The sequence below is a fragment of the Vanessa atalanta genome, chromosome 23 (genome assembly GCF_905147765.1).
Source record: "Vanessa atalanta chromosome 23, ilVanAtal1.2, whole genome shotgun sequence".
Classification (NCBI taxonomy): domain Eukaryota; kingdom Metazoa; phylum Arthropoda; class Insecta; order Lepidoptera; family Nymphalidae; genus Vanessa; species Vanessa atalanta.
In genome coordinates, this window is record NC_061893.1 from 777005 (window position 1) to 794876 (window position 17872).

A 17872-nucleotide genomic window follows, 5' to 3' on the forward strand; every position below is an offset into this window, starting at 1 on the left:
GAAAAGACAAAAGTTCCCCATACAATCAATTCCACCCTCCGCACCGCAAGCAAACTCTACTTGCACAATAGCATTGACGTCCCGCCATAGAAATCACTTCTATTGACATACGGAACCACAGCGACGTACGAGACTCGTCTATTTGTACTGATTTGTATCCATGTAAGTACGCTGTGCATGAATGTGATTACGTCACAGTATTGCAGCAAAACATTGCAAATGGAAGTTTATCGTATTTTAGAGTTAAATTGGTTTTTATAACAAAGATGGCTATTCACTTGGTTCTTGTTGGTAGGGTCTGGGTGGGGTATCAGTCATCAGATATATGTGATCCAGTTTGAAGGGTTAATAAGCTCTCAAGATTGAGGTGTGTTGGTGATGTACATTACATACATTACATTAGCAGCATTAGCATCTCGTGCTCGGCGGTGAAAGAAAACATCGTGAGGAAACCTGCATGTTTCTAATCTCAACGAAATGCTGCCACTTGTGTATTCCACCAACCCGCACTGGAGCAGCGTGGTGGAATATGATCCAAACCTTCTCCTCAAAGGGAGAGGATGCCTTAGCCCAGCAGTGGGAAATTTACAGGCTGCTAATGTTAAAAAATGTAAATAGATATATTCCGGCTTGAAGTAGTGGGTTAGTGTAATTTCAGGAAAGTAGAAAACTTCGTACTAGCTGCCCGACGCTTTTTTTTTTTTTTTCGCTGGAAAAACGCGTTACGCGTTTCCCCCACGAGGAAGTGGGGGGGTATGTGGGACTCGCCGGTGCCCAAGATGTTAGCGGCACACCGGAATACCCACTAAAAAACCAGCGGTACCCTCTCCGTCTCATCGGTAGGCGCCACGGGATCGCTTATCGCATGCTACCGTGACGACTAGCTGCCCGACCCGATTACCCGACGGTGTGGCAATAATTTAGTTTATTTTGTTTTTTTTTTTTCTTGTAAAGATAAATTTTTAAAACCCAATTAATTAATCAAAAGCGTTCCAGCTGTTTAGAGATACTTTAGTAATGTTCTTACACATGAACAAATTTTTATATATAAACATTTTAGTAACTAAGTAAATTAAATAATTATTTTGTAAAGAGACAAGATGGATCACAGAACTCCGAGTCTTCTTCTTGTTGATTAATTATATTACTAAAATAGGTTAGGCTTTAAGTAGACTGTGTGGGTGGACCAAAATTTACTTAATAAGAATGAGCGGTTCCAAGAATAAGTTACAAAGTAATAAATTTTATTGAGGATTATCTTGTATAACAGTCCCAGCGCTAAAATATACAAATATTTGTTATAATATATACTAAAATTATAAGCTAGTTAAAACGCGTGCATTTAAACTGATGATTGCGGGCTCAAACCCAGGCAAACACCAATGAATTTTCATGTGCTTAAAGTAAATGTGTTTATAATTCATCTCGTGCTCGGCGGTGTAGAAAAACATCGTGAGGAAATCTGCATTTGTAATCTGTGTCGAAATTCTGCCACATATTTATCCCCCAATCCGCATTGGACCTTCGTGGTGGCATATGCTCAAACCGTCTCCTCAAAGGGAGAGGCTTTAGCCAAGCAGTGGGAAATTTACAGGCTGATAATTGTAATGTAAAAGCTACTCTTGCTACTCTTTGACGGTCAAACCACTGAATTTAATGTGGTGAAGAATAGAAGTTTAAGCCACGTGGACACACACACGCTACTTTTTATGCTTAACACTTGACGACCGACAACTACAACATGAGCACAGCCGCGGACGACAACTAGTGTTAGTATAAATATGAATTCATCAATTTAATTTTATTATTATATCAAGGTAACGCCGCAGGCCGTTCAGGTTTTGTTTTATACCATGGTGTATGCCATCTCTGTTCCAAATTTAAATCAAATCCGTCAAGCCATTATCAACATCCAAACACACCAACTTGACTAATAATATTTCTAGGATTAATAAAAAGTACCAGCATGTTTCAGTGGTAGTGTAAAACCGATGAGCGCATTCTATTGATAGATATATGTAACACAATTTACATTTACAGGTATATCTATATTCTATACAATAAACTATCGAACATCCTATGGGTATCGTAAAAGACAAAGGCAAATAAATTGGTATATCCAAGGAATTCCTCTGAGCATGTAACATAGTATTGCGGTAAGTACCTGCCAACGTAAAATATATCACCAATGTCCTGTGAGATTATTTATTTATTATTATTTATAATCTATTTATTTCATCATCATCCTCCTGACCTCCCCCTACTTCTTCTTTACTTTTCTATCTGACTTCATCTCACAAGTAACATTCTTTCCAGACATATCATCTTTCACACAATCCATCCATCATTGGTCGTCGCCTTCCTTCATTATAGTCTACTTATTTATGTTAAATAAAATTTAATTATTTAAGGGTAATTTGTCGTTGCCCGTCATAGCCACAAAGGGTATCATCGAAAGTCTCAGGTTCTCAGACAAAACATACAACCTAAATATTATTATATATAACCAAATTCGGACAGAACAGTACCCTGTTCTGTAACAAATCATGCTATATCCAGTCATACGACCCTGCGTCTCATTTACAGAGTTATGGTCTACAAGTAAAGTTTGTTTTAAAAAACAAACATACAAGGAAAAAATCCTTTAATTGTACCAGGAACACAGAACAACTCATCCAAGTTTCATAACATTCGGATGAATGGTTAATGAACGTATTCAGAACATACATACAAACGTACATTTCTCATTTATAAAGAACAATAGATGGATTTGTTTTCTATTAGGTTTTTTATTTAAAAATACTTAAATACATAATATATACGTGTGTTTATATTATATTTTTCTATATGTTGATTGATTATTTAATTAGTATTTTGTGTCTAAAATACCAGCTTTGTTTTAAACAGTGATTGTTTCATTATCATTATAGATATTATATTTATTATAATTTATCTACTCTACACATGTCTACAATATTTTTAATCTGCGCAGTACGGTACCGGCCTCATATTAGCGGTGCCACCCCGGCCTCATATGGTTACGTCAATGCGGACATTACAATATAAGGACTTATGTTTAAAGAATACTTTTTGGTTGTTCCATATGGTTTGATTATAGTTATATTCAATATTGTCGATAAAAAGAAATGACTTTTGTTTTTTTTTTTATTCAAATCAAATTAAATTTCTCTAGTCAATATATAATCATTACACTTACTTATTTATTGACAAATTAAACACTACCATCAGTTTGGAAAAGACCCTCACCTGAAAAGAACCAGCGATTGTAATTATTTACAAATATTCAATGTTAAAAAATAGCCAGAAGGCGACTATTTCATTCCCAAAGTGTGCTATCAACTATAAACTCACAAATTGTGTAATAACCTTTCGCAAACAGCATTCCTCAACATTTTTTTTTTAATTTGGCAACAGATAAATTTTGAAATCTTTCTGAGATCGCGTTTTAGAATCGTATACATTGCCCCACAAAATAGTTATTGTAAACTGCTTATATCATGATAAGTTATACGTATAAATAAATTTTAAGTAAGCAATATTCAAGTATTAAACGTACCATACCTACCAAGTATCATCAAAACACTTTCAGTTGTTTAGCCATTAAATCCAAGCTGACAGAAAAGCAGGCTAGCGGTGCATTTACGTTATAAAAAACAAGTCTGTCCCGACGTTGTACGAATTAAGTTCATACAAAGTTACCTACACATTCAATTTCACCCTTTAAATTCCCAAAAGTCCTTTATACTACTTACCGTGACAACGTCCACCAACCATCAGAGGTGGATCTTATCGCAATGGCAATCCTGTTATAAATTATAAAAATATACGAATATCGTCGTTAACGAGTGGTCATATTTTATCACAATTTGAAGTCAAATTAAAATCACTTATAGAAGATAGTTTTGAGTGGGATGTGTGATGATTTTAAAAGGCACGATTTACGCAAGTTTTTATAGTAATTACAGTCGCTTATTACCAACACGAAAAATTTTTTGAAAATACAAATAAAAATACCTTCACTCTAAAACTTAAATCAATAAAAAATAAAATATAAATTTAATTAATATCATCAAAATAATAAAATGTAAATTTTATTTTATGTATAGTAATGTTTTTAAAACTCTGTCCAAGTAAGATTTTCAAGCACTTTAACAAGGTACAAAGCCTGCCAATAGCATTACCAATTAAATTATACGAGTATAGATACGTAATTAAATTATATACATGTATATTTTACTGAATGGAACCTTGTGCAAGTCCGTTTGGGTAGGTATCATCCTTTCATTGTGTACTCTATCGCCAAAATAAAACATTTAATATGGTTTCGTTCCGATTTGGGTGGTGTTTGAGTTGTAATCACAAGCGCAAAGGATAAAACAACTTTGTTACCAAATCGTTGGTGCAGTGGCGATGTCAGAAATTATTAATATTCCTTACACCACCAATGTCTTTGGATGGTGGTGACCATTTTCCACCAGGGAGGCCATTCGCCCGCATATCTATATTATATAACATATAATCTCAAACTCGAGGTTGCTTGTAAGAGGTCGTTATTAATGACAAGGCCACATCTTCGCTATAGACAAAAATAATATTATAATGTCCCACTGCTGGGCTAAAACCTGTCTTTGTTTCCATCACGCTGCTTCAATTCATAACGTTTAATTACAAAAAAGAACTGAAATTTTAATTAAAAATTTTACTACATATGTAGATAAAACATACATACATAGTATACCTGTTTTTCATTATGTTGACATCCATAAAGGCGGTAAACGAAGTAAAGAAAAAAATGTTGTCCTTTCCTGTATCTATATGTTTAAAGTAAACCTAGCCTTAGTATCTTAATAATAAGGTCTATAACGCAACACGCATGTCACAATTCTTTCATCTCTTTGTCGTTAAACAAGCGTACGAGGAAAATGTAAGTATTTTGTCGAAGTTTCATTGATTTTAATCGTTATTTTGCTGACGCTCAGAAAGATATCGGAAACTATTTCTTAATTGGTCGCCTGTTTAGTAAAAAAAACCGGTCTTTATTTTAAAGTTATGTTTCAAATAACAAAAAATAGTGTATTATTGTACATGTAACATGAAAATAAAAAATAAATCTATCCCGCTGAGTTTCGTTCTTCTCAGGTCCGAGTGGTTAAATTCCGAACCGGTGGTAGATTTTTGACTATCAATAAGCAAGTGTAAACACTTCTATATTTAATAAAGATATCTGACTACGAAGTTCGATCAAAACAATATAAAGATACATCTAATGTGTTAAAGTATCTGTGAAGATCGTTAGTCAAAGTGGTAGTGCCACACTGCATACCTTCGGGTTGCAGCCGAATGGGCCGGCACGCCCGGGGAAGTACCACTCTCTCACTTAAAATCGGCGTGAAGTGGTAGCTATGTTACCGCGTTTCGTCTGGTATGTGAGAGTCCCGGAGGCCCGATACCCCCCCCCCCCTTAAACATGATGGTTGTGCAGAATTTGGTTACATTACCCCAGGAGGGTACCATCAGCGACTGCGGTGGAGAATCCCTCTCTGGGCATCCATGCTCAGGACATACACCACCTGAGCAGGGATGCCCAGGCTGCCCTCCGAATTCTGGGGGGGGCAATTTTGCGCTCGCCACTGTTCGGGGCAAGCGGAGCAGGCATCATAAGGCAACCCCTACCACCCTCACTGTGGACTTCTGCAACATAAGGGGACTCAACTCGAACTTGAACGCCGTCCACTTTCACCTTGAGACGGCGAAGCCGGCCTTGCTCTTTCTTACCGAGACTCAGATATCTTCTCCTGCCGATACGACTTTTCTTTCCTACCCCGGGTATAAATTGGAACATTCCTTTGTACCACGAGCTGGGGTGTGCGTTTACGTCAGAGATGATATCTGCTCTCGACGCCTCGGCAGCCTTGAAGGACAGGACCTATCAATTATCTGGCTGCGTGTAGATTGTGACGACCATCCGCGAATCTACGCTTGCCTTTATAGGTCCCATAGCGGTAATGCCGAAACCGACCGACTGGTTGAGCACGTCCAAATGGCTACAGATTCCGTACTGCAGCAGATCCCATCCGCAGAGATCGTTATTCTTGGCGATTTTAATGCCCACCATGCCGAATGGCTTGGATCGCGCACTACCGATCATGCGGGTAGATCTGTTCTCGACTTCGCTTTAGCATATGATTTGACACAACTAGTCCCCTCGCCAACGCGAATACCAGACGTGGAGGATCATACACCTTCCCTGTTGGACCTTCTGCTGACTTCCCATCCGGATGGCTACCAGGTTATCGTCGAACCCCCTCTGGGCTCGTCGGACCACTGTCTCGTCCGAAGTACAGTGCCGGTTGCGCGTTACTCACGACCTCGTTTCGTGGGCTGCCGCCGAGTGTGGCACTACAGGTCAGCAGATTGGGATGGGATGCGGTCCTTCTTTGCATCCTACCCATGGGGGCAGGTTTGTTTCTCGCCGGATGATCCGAGTGTTGTTGCTGACTCTGTTGCCGATGTGGTACTTCAGGGTATGGAACTATTCATTCCGTATTCTGCGGTCCCCATCGGTGGCAAGTCCCAGCCCTGGTTTGGTCGTTTCTGCAAAACGGCTTCACGCAGAAAATGGGAACGCTACCAAGACTGGGCTAACGCATCAGCGTCTCGTGATGTAAATACCAGCGCAATCAGAAAGGAATATAACTCTGCCTCTAGGTCCTTCAAAAACGTGATTGCTAAGGCGAAGACGGAGTACATTGGCAGAATTGGCGAGAGACTGGTGCGCCTCCCTTCAGGAACACGTGCGTTCTGGTCTCTCGCCAAGGCTGTCTTAGGGAATTTCTGTCAGCCTTCCTTACCATCTCTGCACAAGGACGGTGAGTCATTGGCCCATACAGCGAAGGAGAAGGCTGATCTTTTAGGCTCTCTCTTCGCAGCGAACTCGACTCTGGATGACCGAGGAAAGTCACCACCAACAATCCCGCGGTGTGATACCACGATGCCGGAGGTTAAATTCCGGCAAAGTGCAGTTCGTAAAGCACTTCTTTCCTTGGATATTCATAAGTCGAGTGGACCCGATGGCATCCCTCCAATCGTGCTACGGACTTGTGCTCCCGAGTTGGCGCCGGTCTTAACGCGTCTTTTCCGGCAATCCTATGCATTCGGCGTCGTCCCGAACTCCTGGAAGACTGCTTTGGTGCATCCGATCCCTAAAAAGGGCAACCGCTCAGACCCGTCCAATTATAGGCCTATAGCCATCACCTCCTTGTTCTCCAAGGTAATGGAGTCCATTATAAACTGCCAGCTCCTGCGGTACCTAGAGGAGTACCAGCTGATTAGCGACCGCCAGTACGGTTTCCGTCGGGGTCGCTCAGCCGGTGATCTTCTAGTTTACCTTACTCATAGATGGGCGGAAGCAGTTGAGAGCAAGGGGGAGGCATTAGCAGCCAGTCTGGACATAGCGAAGGCCTTCGATCGCGTGTGGCACAAAGCGCTTCTTTCGAAGCTTCCTTCCTATGGGCTTCCCGGAAAATTATGCAATTGGATTACCAGTTTTTTGGCAGATCGGAGCATCAAGGTCGTTGTCGACGGTGCATGCTCTGACTTAAAATTCGTCAATGCTGGTGTTCCACAAGGCTGCGTTCTATCACCCACTCTGTTTCTTCTGCATATCAATGACTTGTTGCAAATCAGTAACATTCATTGCTATGCAGACGACAGCACCGTAGACACCTCATACACCGGCCGTGCTAATATTTCTCGGGAAAACGTCGAAGAAAACCGGAACAAACTTGTATCTGAAATCGAGTCTTCGTTAAACAAAGTCTCGAACTGGGGTCGGCTAAACCTAGTTCACTTCAACCCCAAAAAGACGCAAGTTTGCGCGTTAACTGCTAAAAAAACACCATTTGTCGTATCTCCACGATTCGAGAACATTCCGTTAGCCGCTACAGCTAGTATCGGAATACTTGGCGTTGATGTTTCGAGTCTCGTTCAGTTCCGCGGTCAATTGGAAGGCAAAGCCAAATTGGCATCAAAAAAGCTTGGTGTGCTCAGCAAGGCAAGACAGTATTTCACGTCGGCCCATCGTCTAAGACTATACAAGGCGCAAATTCGGCCTCACATGGAATACTGCTCTCACCTCTGGGCGGGTGCTCCCCAGTACCAGCTCCTTCCATTTGACCGTATCCAACGTAGAGCGGCTCGAATTATCGACGATCAAGCCCTTTCCGATCTGCTTGATACTTTGGCTTTGCGTAGAGATGTTGGATCGCTCTGCATCTTCTACAGAATTTATCACGGGGAATGTTCCGAGGAATTGTTCGAATTAATCCCGGCTGCTGAATTTCACCTTCGGACATCTCGTCAAAATTCCAAATATCACCCGCACCACCTAGATGTCCGAAAATCCACAACAGCGCGATTTTTAAGACATTTTCTGCCTCGCACAACCACTCTGTGGAACCAGCTTTCGCCGGCGGTTTTTCCGAACCGATACGACTTGGGAACCTTCAAGAAAAGAGCGTACTCTTTCCTGAAAGGCCGGCAACGCACCTGCAAGCCCCCCGGTGTTGCAGATGTCCATGGGCGGTGGTAGTCACTTTCCATCAGGTGAGCCTCCTGCTCGTTTGCCACCGTATGACATAAAAAAAAAAAAAAAAAAAAAAAAAAAAAAAAAAAAAAAAAAAAAAAAAAAAAAAAAAAAAGTCAGATATCTTTATTAAATATAGAAGTGTTTACACTTGCTTATTGATTGTCAAAACTCTACCACCGGTTCGGAATTTAGCAAGCCTTATAAACCTCAATAGCTGTATACTGCGATGCTCGAAATTTACTTTCCGTAGTAAAAAAAATCACAGACGAATGAGTTTTATTAACACGCTTTCCGCTAGTTCTCATCTCAGGCGATACCCTAAGCAGTATTTTCTTGCTTGAAAAAAAAAAAAAACGTGGTAAAGATTGCGTATGATTGAGAGGGCGTGGAGGGTACTCGATTTTCGGGATATTTCAAGGGCAGCCTCAGATTTATAAAGTATTTTAGTTCGCGACGAAATGTAAATGTGATAACAACTGACATTTATATTCTTCTTTTTCGTCTTGTTTTTGGTTGAGTAAACTGAATATCGAGGGATATTTTATCGTTTTTAGGCGGTGATATATTTAATACGAATAGTAATAGATGAATTATTATTATGTTTATAATTAGTGTGTATAAAATTATGTTATACAATGATGCTCCAATCTCTCTATATTTCTCTACAATCCCTCACAATCATCCAATTGTTTTCTTATGGCAGCTCAATCATTTTTAAAATAAGAAATAGTGTTACATGCTAGTATTAAATGTTATTCCATATATTATATTAATTAAAGTTGTACAAATTATTGATCAATTAATTACAATAATGTTGTCGCTACGATTTTTGAAGCGGGCAACATTAAAAAAAAAAAGAAAACATTGGCGGGAAATTTAAGCTCTCTTCTGGATACGCTGGAACCGGGAACGTTGTTACAACATTATTTTACATTACTGTATTGTTTTACTTTAATTCTTAACTTAAAAAATTAAATAATTTCAAGAGTGATACATACAACTTATATAAATACACCGTACAAATAACTAGCAGCAGTTAATTAACAAATAACTTTCTTTTACAATAATAATTGTATATATTTATAATATGTAATAATAATAATAATAATGTGATATTATTAATGATATAATACAACGACATAACACCAATTTGAGTCGTAGGACTAGTCGCTAACATTAGTTTATTATTTTTTTATTTATTTATTACACCTTTTACTAGCCCTTAATATTTAATTGTTATCGTGGTTCATATTGTTATAAATTCTATCAGAACTGTTGCTTTCTTATTCCGTACTCTCTGTTACCTTTTTCTTTCTGTGTTCATTGTGTGCGTATTATACGAGTTGCTATCTCAATTATTTATCAAGTTGTAGACTTTGTTATTTTCTTCCAGTTTCACACGCTACGCACACCCCTATATAGACATTTTACATCTGATAATAGAGGCCGGCAACGCACCTGCAAGCTCCCTTTTGTTGCAGAAGTCCATCGGCGATAGTCACCTTCTATCAGGTGAGCTTCCTTCTCATTTGTAATGTATAAATTACATATCTACAGATAACATATTGCTAAACCTACAGGAATCACGTCTAGACAATCTTTAAGTGAGATATAATTAAAAAAAAGATTTGCTAAGTGCACAAATGTTAAGCAATTAAAAAAAAATAATCAGTAAAAAAGCATTTTGTATTGTATTTAACAAGACGGAAACCAGGCGGAAAATAATTTCGCATCAGAAATTATAAATCTTTAATAATAAACTCTAGAACAGAAGGCAAAATTAACAGTAAAACCAATTTATAACTAAACAAAGTATATTTAATATATTAGCAGGTAATTATACTTATTTCTAAACACTGATTACAATGAATTCTATATTAAATAATTAAGTTAAGTTACATGATTACGGAATAAATACAACAATACGCTCATCTGGGTTATTACCAAATAAATAATTTAGAGAACCGATAGTGCCGTGTTCAACGCTGAACCACTAATGATCTGTTGACATCTGTCAAGCTTTTTATAAAGACTTGTCATTTGAGTCAATTACTCAACCGTGTTATAAGACCGGAACTTGATTAAACATACTATCTCCCACATATCAATAATCCATCATATCCAATTACTTTGAAAGTCAAAACACTTTATTACTATTATACTCTATGTGTATTTATTCAAATCAAATCAAAATATACTTTATTCAAGTAGGCCTTTACAAGCACTTTTGAATCGTCATTTAACAAACTATTTAAAGTAAAGCTACCACCAGTTCGGAATGTAGATTTTACCGAGAAGAACCGGCAAGAAACTCAGTAGTTACTCTGTTTTCAACATCTAAAAATACAGTCATGTTAGTTAAATATAATTATAAATGTATGTTACGTCTCCTGCCTGGTAGTCAACGAGCATTAACTCCACGCTTTTTTATCACCAATATAATCTTGTATCGAATAATATGCCTTCTTTACCCATGTATTTCTTACAAATGACTTGAATCTATGAAACGGCAAAGTTAAAAATGTCTGCGGAATTTTATTATAGAAATGGATACCTTACCCCAAGAAAGATTTATTAGCTTTCCGTATCATTATGTATGCTTAACAATAAAATGCATGTACCCTTGAGAATTCCTCTAAAATGTTTCGAAGTTATCCAATCATCGAGAAACCTTCAACCAAATCCAGGCTAAGAATAGTCAACAGGGCTCACGAAACAACAAACTTTCGACCAATCGGTGCCCTCGCCCGAATTTCACTCAAACTTTGTTAGTTTAGACCCTCTGAATAGGTTATGTGGGGGACTTCATTAGAAACTTAACATTAAGAAATTGGAAGATCGAAAATTAATTTTTAACTTTAAGTTTTTGAACTACTTGGATCACTGAGGATTTAAATGGATTATTATTATACTGACACTATTTATCTACATCGATGGATCAAATAATAATATACAATTAATTTGAAAAAACTATTGCATCAAACATGACCGTGTGGGTTGCAAGAATGCTAGCAGAATTACCCCGTTGAAACGCAATTCCGATGCTCATGATGAAAAATGAATCGGCTCTCTTGTTACCACTGCAAGCATTTGGGGTATTATATGCCAGTCAAAATGTCTTCGTTGTTCGTCTTAGGTTATTCAGGTAACTATGTCATATATATTTCCACATCCCCGATACAAAATAAACAATAAAATTTTCAGAAAAACATTTATTTTATGTGAATAATTAGTATTTATAATTAACAATTAATCTCGTGTTCAGTGAAAAAGAAAGACGTCGCGAGGTAACCTATATGCGTTGGATGAAATTGTTCTACATTCTCAAACCAACAGAGCGTGGTGAAATAAATTTTAATTCTTCTCTTCAATAGGAATTTCTCAGCAATATGACATTCATAAGTCTACTTTACTTTTACCAAAGCGAACAGCCATTTAGCCAAAACGTCTTTCAAATGTACCTCACTAATGTTGCTCTTTATGTATTTATCTGGTTTCCGATTCTAATGCCAGTGCATCCCATTATACATTACAATAGATCAACCCACAGGTTCTGTACAAATGGATGCAAAGAGAAATAAAAATTGTAATGGAAATGGTGTCAATTTTTTTCCTTAAACCATACTAAAGAATACTAAGTACTAGTCGGCACCGCCATGCAGCAATACTTATAGTATTTTTTTATTACATTAGCAGCCCGTAAATGTCCCACTGCTGGGATAAAGGCCGCCTCTCCCTTTGAGGAGAAGGTTTGGAGCATATTCCACCACGCTGCTCCAATGCGGGTCGGCGGAATACACATGTGGCAGAATTTCGTTGAAATTAGACACATGCAGGTTTCCTCACGATGTTTTCCTTCACCGCCGAGCACGAGATGAATTATAAACACAAATTAAGCACATGAAATTTTAGTGGTGCCTGCCTGGGTTTGAACCCGAAATCATCGGTTAAGATGCACGCGTTCTAGCCACTGGGCCATCCCGGCTCATACTTATAGTACACGTAGAAAATATGATAAATGCATGAGTAATAACTATACAGACTACGCAATATGGCTGTTTATCTTTCTATTTACATTTATAGCGTCAGAGTTAAATATAAACTAATCTCTAATAGGAGCGTATAAAGAACAAAACATCGTATATGTATGGCAGATACTTTTTTACTTAAATACTTTTTTTATATGAGGATGATGTAGTCTAACTAGAATTTTACAGTTAAAAATGTCGTTTATAAATATACAAAAAAGGGAATAACATCAAGAGACGTAATGCCCTCACTTTTCGATTTAGAATGTTTTATATAAAATCAATAAATGAAGATATATATTTTTTTAATTATATGAATCAACGAATTCTATCCCACGATTATTTATTATCTAAATATAATTATTTATTAATGTTTTATTCGGCATAATAACAAAATTAAAGTATTAAATAAAAGCGGATGAAACTACGATGGACGGTTTATTAAATAATAATAAAATTTAACAATATAGTACCGAAGCACAGTTCCCATCGGTTATTAGAAAAATATACTTAAAACAAGATTATCATCATCCTCCTGCCTTATCTCAGTTTTACTTGGGGTCGGCGCAGCGTGTCTTCTTCTATACTTCTCTGTAGGACATCTCACAAATAACATTCTTTCTAACCATATCGTCTTTTACACAATCCATCCATCGTTCTCAACATCGTACGCAATACAAGCGTCGAGTTAGTATGTTTAATATGATTTAATTCTATATTATTTATATAAACATTCTCCGAAACGTACATCTTCTGGTATAAGCTCTATGTAAATTGCTTCAGTGATTTTTCAGTTAGACAATAAAAATCAAACGTTTTATCATTCATAAGTAAAGATTACATTTCAACATATTAACTGTCGAACACACGCCACTTCCACTGCACGTTCTATGACACCTTCCCATTCGTCATTTTCCAAAGAAACATGACGTAAAATACGAGAGCCGAGGAAAATATGGCGCCATTATTCGGTACCGTCGGAAGCAAAATACTATGCTATTTTCCATTCAAACGTCTTCAAGAGAAAATGTTCCGACGCTTCAATCTATGCGTTATCCGGGTAAGGTTTACATTTTGAATGAATAAATGTAAATAGGCTATAAATACAGTCTAAAATCGAGTACAATACTATGACATAATTCTAAAACTTTTATGTTGTCTCAAATATTTTTTTCATATAGTAACCGCCCGGGACTTTACCATATAAATTCGTTCCTGTAAATCCTGCAATTGATATACCTATAACCAGATCACATACTATCTGTATTACTGATCATATTATAATCGGTTCGGTGGTTCGGTGGATTTATCATGAGAAAGTATAAAAGAGTCGAAATTACAATCCGAATTAACTTGGGTAAAAATGTAATTTTTAATAAAGCAGCAATTTTTCAAAGCAAGCTAGCAATGTTTGTTTGCAAGGAATCGCTAATATTCCTATTATTTCCTACATATAAGCGGGGCACTGTAGCCCCAGGGGCAGGATCTACTTCCGACCTTCATATCGCTAAATAACTCGTATATTGTCGAGCTGATTGAATCCTAAGTCAGAAAAGGTTTAATAGTTTTAGTTTTAGTAGTTACTTTGTATGGAAAACACGAAAAAAAATGGATATAACAAGCAAATGTGAAGAATTAACTTGGTGATAGGGCTTCGTGCAAGCCCATCTGGATAGGTACCACCCACTGATTCTAACGCCAAGCAGCAATACTGTATATTCTTATCATTTTGTGTGAAAGTGTAAGGGAGTGTAACTACAGACACAAGGGACATAACATCTTAGTTCCCAAGGTCGGTAGCGTATTGACGATCTAAGGGATGTTTTTTTATAAAGCGATAATTTATATGGGCAATAGTGCCACTTACTGCCATATTACTACTTATGCCAAATAAAAGAAATTAATAAAAAGCCAGAAGCAAAAGATACAAAATATACAACAATACTTTAAGGTCTTAAAAAAAGGGAATTAAATGGAACATCTGATTTAAATGGTTTCAATTTCACATAAACCTTTTCATTTTCCATTATAAAAAACCTAATCCCTGACAGCGTTTGTGAATATTACTGTATTTTCAGACGCACCCTCAGGCACCGTGTCAGACACACTTCGCTCAAGAGAAAATGTTTTGAAGTTTTTCTGTACACAGACAATTTTAATTGGAAAACACGCTGTGTTGATACAGCCGGCATATTAACACACATTGAAAACATTGTGACACCGCGAATAGCTTTTAATTAGAGGCCTTTGCAGAAACAATTTTCTAATTAACAAAGCGATATTATATACTATTTAATACTTGCAACTTATTGCATTTTTTTATCATTTATTGTATTATGCCGGAGGTCTTAATGGAAGTGCCAAGAGTAACAAACGAACTGTATAAAGTTTCAACTCAATGCGATTATAGAGCGTTTTTTTTTATATTTAAAGTATATGATCCGTCTGATTGTACACGGTTATGACTCCCCATAGACATTGGTACCGTAAGAAATGTTAACTAGTTTCGGGAAGTTGTTGATTTGGAGCTTATTCCACCACGCTGCTCCAATGCATGTTGGATACACACGTAGCAGAATTTTATTGAAATTAGACACATGCGGGTTTCCTCACGATGTTTCCTTAACTGCCGCACGAGATGAATTACAAACACAATTTTAGCACATGATAATTCAGTGACCGCCTTAAAATAAATTGAACCCGTCATCATCGGTTAAGATGCACGCGTTCCATCCACAGGGCCTTTTTGAATAAAATATAAAAAGGCAAGTATTCCATTTTATCTTTCATAGTTAGTTTTTAAAATACAGCGTGAGAGACAGACAATGTAGCTTTATTAATGAGGACCCTTTGTGTAGGGAAACTTAAATAACATAAAACTGTACACGCTTACAAATATTAACGTAATATACAAAGGAATATTTCCGCGGTTTTTATTTTAATTTTAAAATAATCATCATAATTAACTACAATATAATAATCACGTATTATGAAAATATATTTTTTTATTATAACGTTTAACAAAACATCGCAATTACGCTTTTACATGAAAATGAATACATTTTCATCTTAGAATACGATAACCCGACAAGATGTTCGAAACAAACATTTAAACTGACACAAATATACTGTTAAGTTTATTTTATAACTAGCCGAACCTGCGGCTTTACTCGCGCGAAATTTATAAAACACAAACTTCCAATCCCGTTCCAATCCTAACCTAATCCGTTCTTAACGGATGTCTACACCTGTAACCTACCTACCAAATTTTAAATTTGTCGGTGTAGATATCAGTTATATGGTATCTATAATAGTTCCTTCTTTATACGTATAATATTGTACATGATATTAGTCCAGTGGTAGAGTGGACCATCAACTAAAAATAATCATTCATTTTAATAATATTAAAATGAAAATGAAAAATCTATTTAAATATATCGTAATAACGAACTTAAATTGCCCTGTGTTGATTTAATACGAAAATAAGAATCATTACAACGATGTCAATACTGTCTGAGGTAAATTTTTAGATATACTTAAAACTTCAGCATTTGGTCAATTAAACAGAGTGGGCATTGAGTTTTTCTCCTTGGTATATTACTCATAATTGTTCGTTTGCCGGATCGAATACATGGGATATGTGCAGGAACATGTGCAAGCTTCGACTCCAATTGCAGACTAAAATTGAAACGACATAATTGGTAGACATTACTTGCCGATCGTCTTGGTAGAATCTACAACCGATGGTTGCTTTATTTTTAATATAGTTCTGCACAGTGAGGATTCAAAAGTGCTTGTAAAAGCCTACTTGAATAAAGTAAGTCAAATGAATATAAAATAAGTAATATGTTATATCATGTAGTGGAAATTAAGTGTGCCTGTATTTACACTGACTCACTCAACCTTCAAGCCGGAGCACAACGATACTGAGTACTGCTGTTTTTTACATTACATTACATACATTAGCAACCTGTAAATTTCCGACTGCTGGGCCAAGGCCTCCTCTCCCTTTGAGGAGAAGGTTTGGAGCATATATCTACCACGCTGCTCCAATGCGGGTTGGTGGAATACACGTGGCAGAATTTCGTTGACATTAGACACGTGCAGGTTTCCTCACGATGTTTTCCTTCACCGCCGAGTACGAGATGAAATATAAATACGAATTAAGCACATGAAAATTTAGTGGTGCCTGCCTTGGCTTGAACCCGAAATCATTGGTTAAGATGCACGCGTTCTAACCACTGGGCCATCTGCTAATTAGCGGTAGAATATTGCACAAAGCCCTTAGTATTTTAAATTTTAACTGACTGATCAATGTTCTCTGCGTCGTCTCTGTAGCTTTATCAAGCCTATAGATTGACTATGAAATAATAAAGTGCGCTTCGCTTTGAAGGCTCCGTCGTAAGTTTCAAAGGCTGTCAATCACCCGAGCCAGTCTGCGTTATGCGCCTATTGTAAGTATTCTCGTTCATCTTGTTTTAAAGTAATATTTTTGATTAATAATGACTTCGATTTCTATAAATATAACAGGCAGAATATATTTCGTTCGTTCGCAGATAAATCTACTAATTTGCATTTTCATCAGGTGAGTCTGACTAAAATCTATTTTAAAAGATCATTTCCTTTTCGTTGTTTCGACAAAGATTTACTAAAGCAATTAAATGGCTTGTGATAAAATTCTTAAATAAATATAAAATTGTGTAAATATTTCCTTGGGCTGGGCAGAATATATTCCGTTTTTTTTTATGTTATATGGGGCAAACTTGCAGGAGGCTCACCTGATGGAAAGTGATTGCCGATTGCATAACTCGAATTTATCTTTCTATCTTTGCAATTGGCAAGCAATCGCCCTGGTTTTGCAGATGTCCGCCCATGGACATCTGCAACACCAGGGCGATTGCAGGTGCGTAGCCGGCCTTTAAGGAATAAGTACGCCAATAAGTTACACACGTGGCAGACTTTTATTAGAAACTTGCGGAAATCCTCTATTTTATTTATCTGATGTTTGTATGTTATGTAAGTAGGTGAAGTGGCAGATGGGTCACCAGCAACCATAGACATTGACGTTGTAAGAAATATTAACCATTACTTAAATTACAATACACTGGCTTACTCACTTTTCTAACCAGAACACAACAATACTAATAGCTGTTTGACGAAATAATATCTGATAGTGGATTTACTTTACTAGACGGGCTTGCACAAAGCCCTACCAACAAGTAAAATATCATTAATT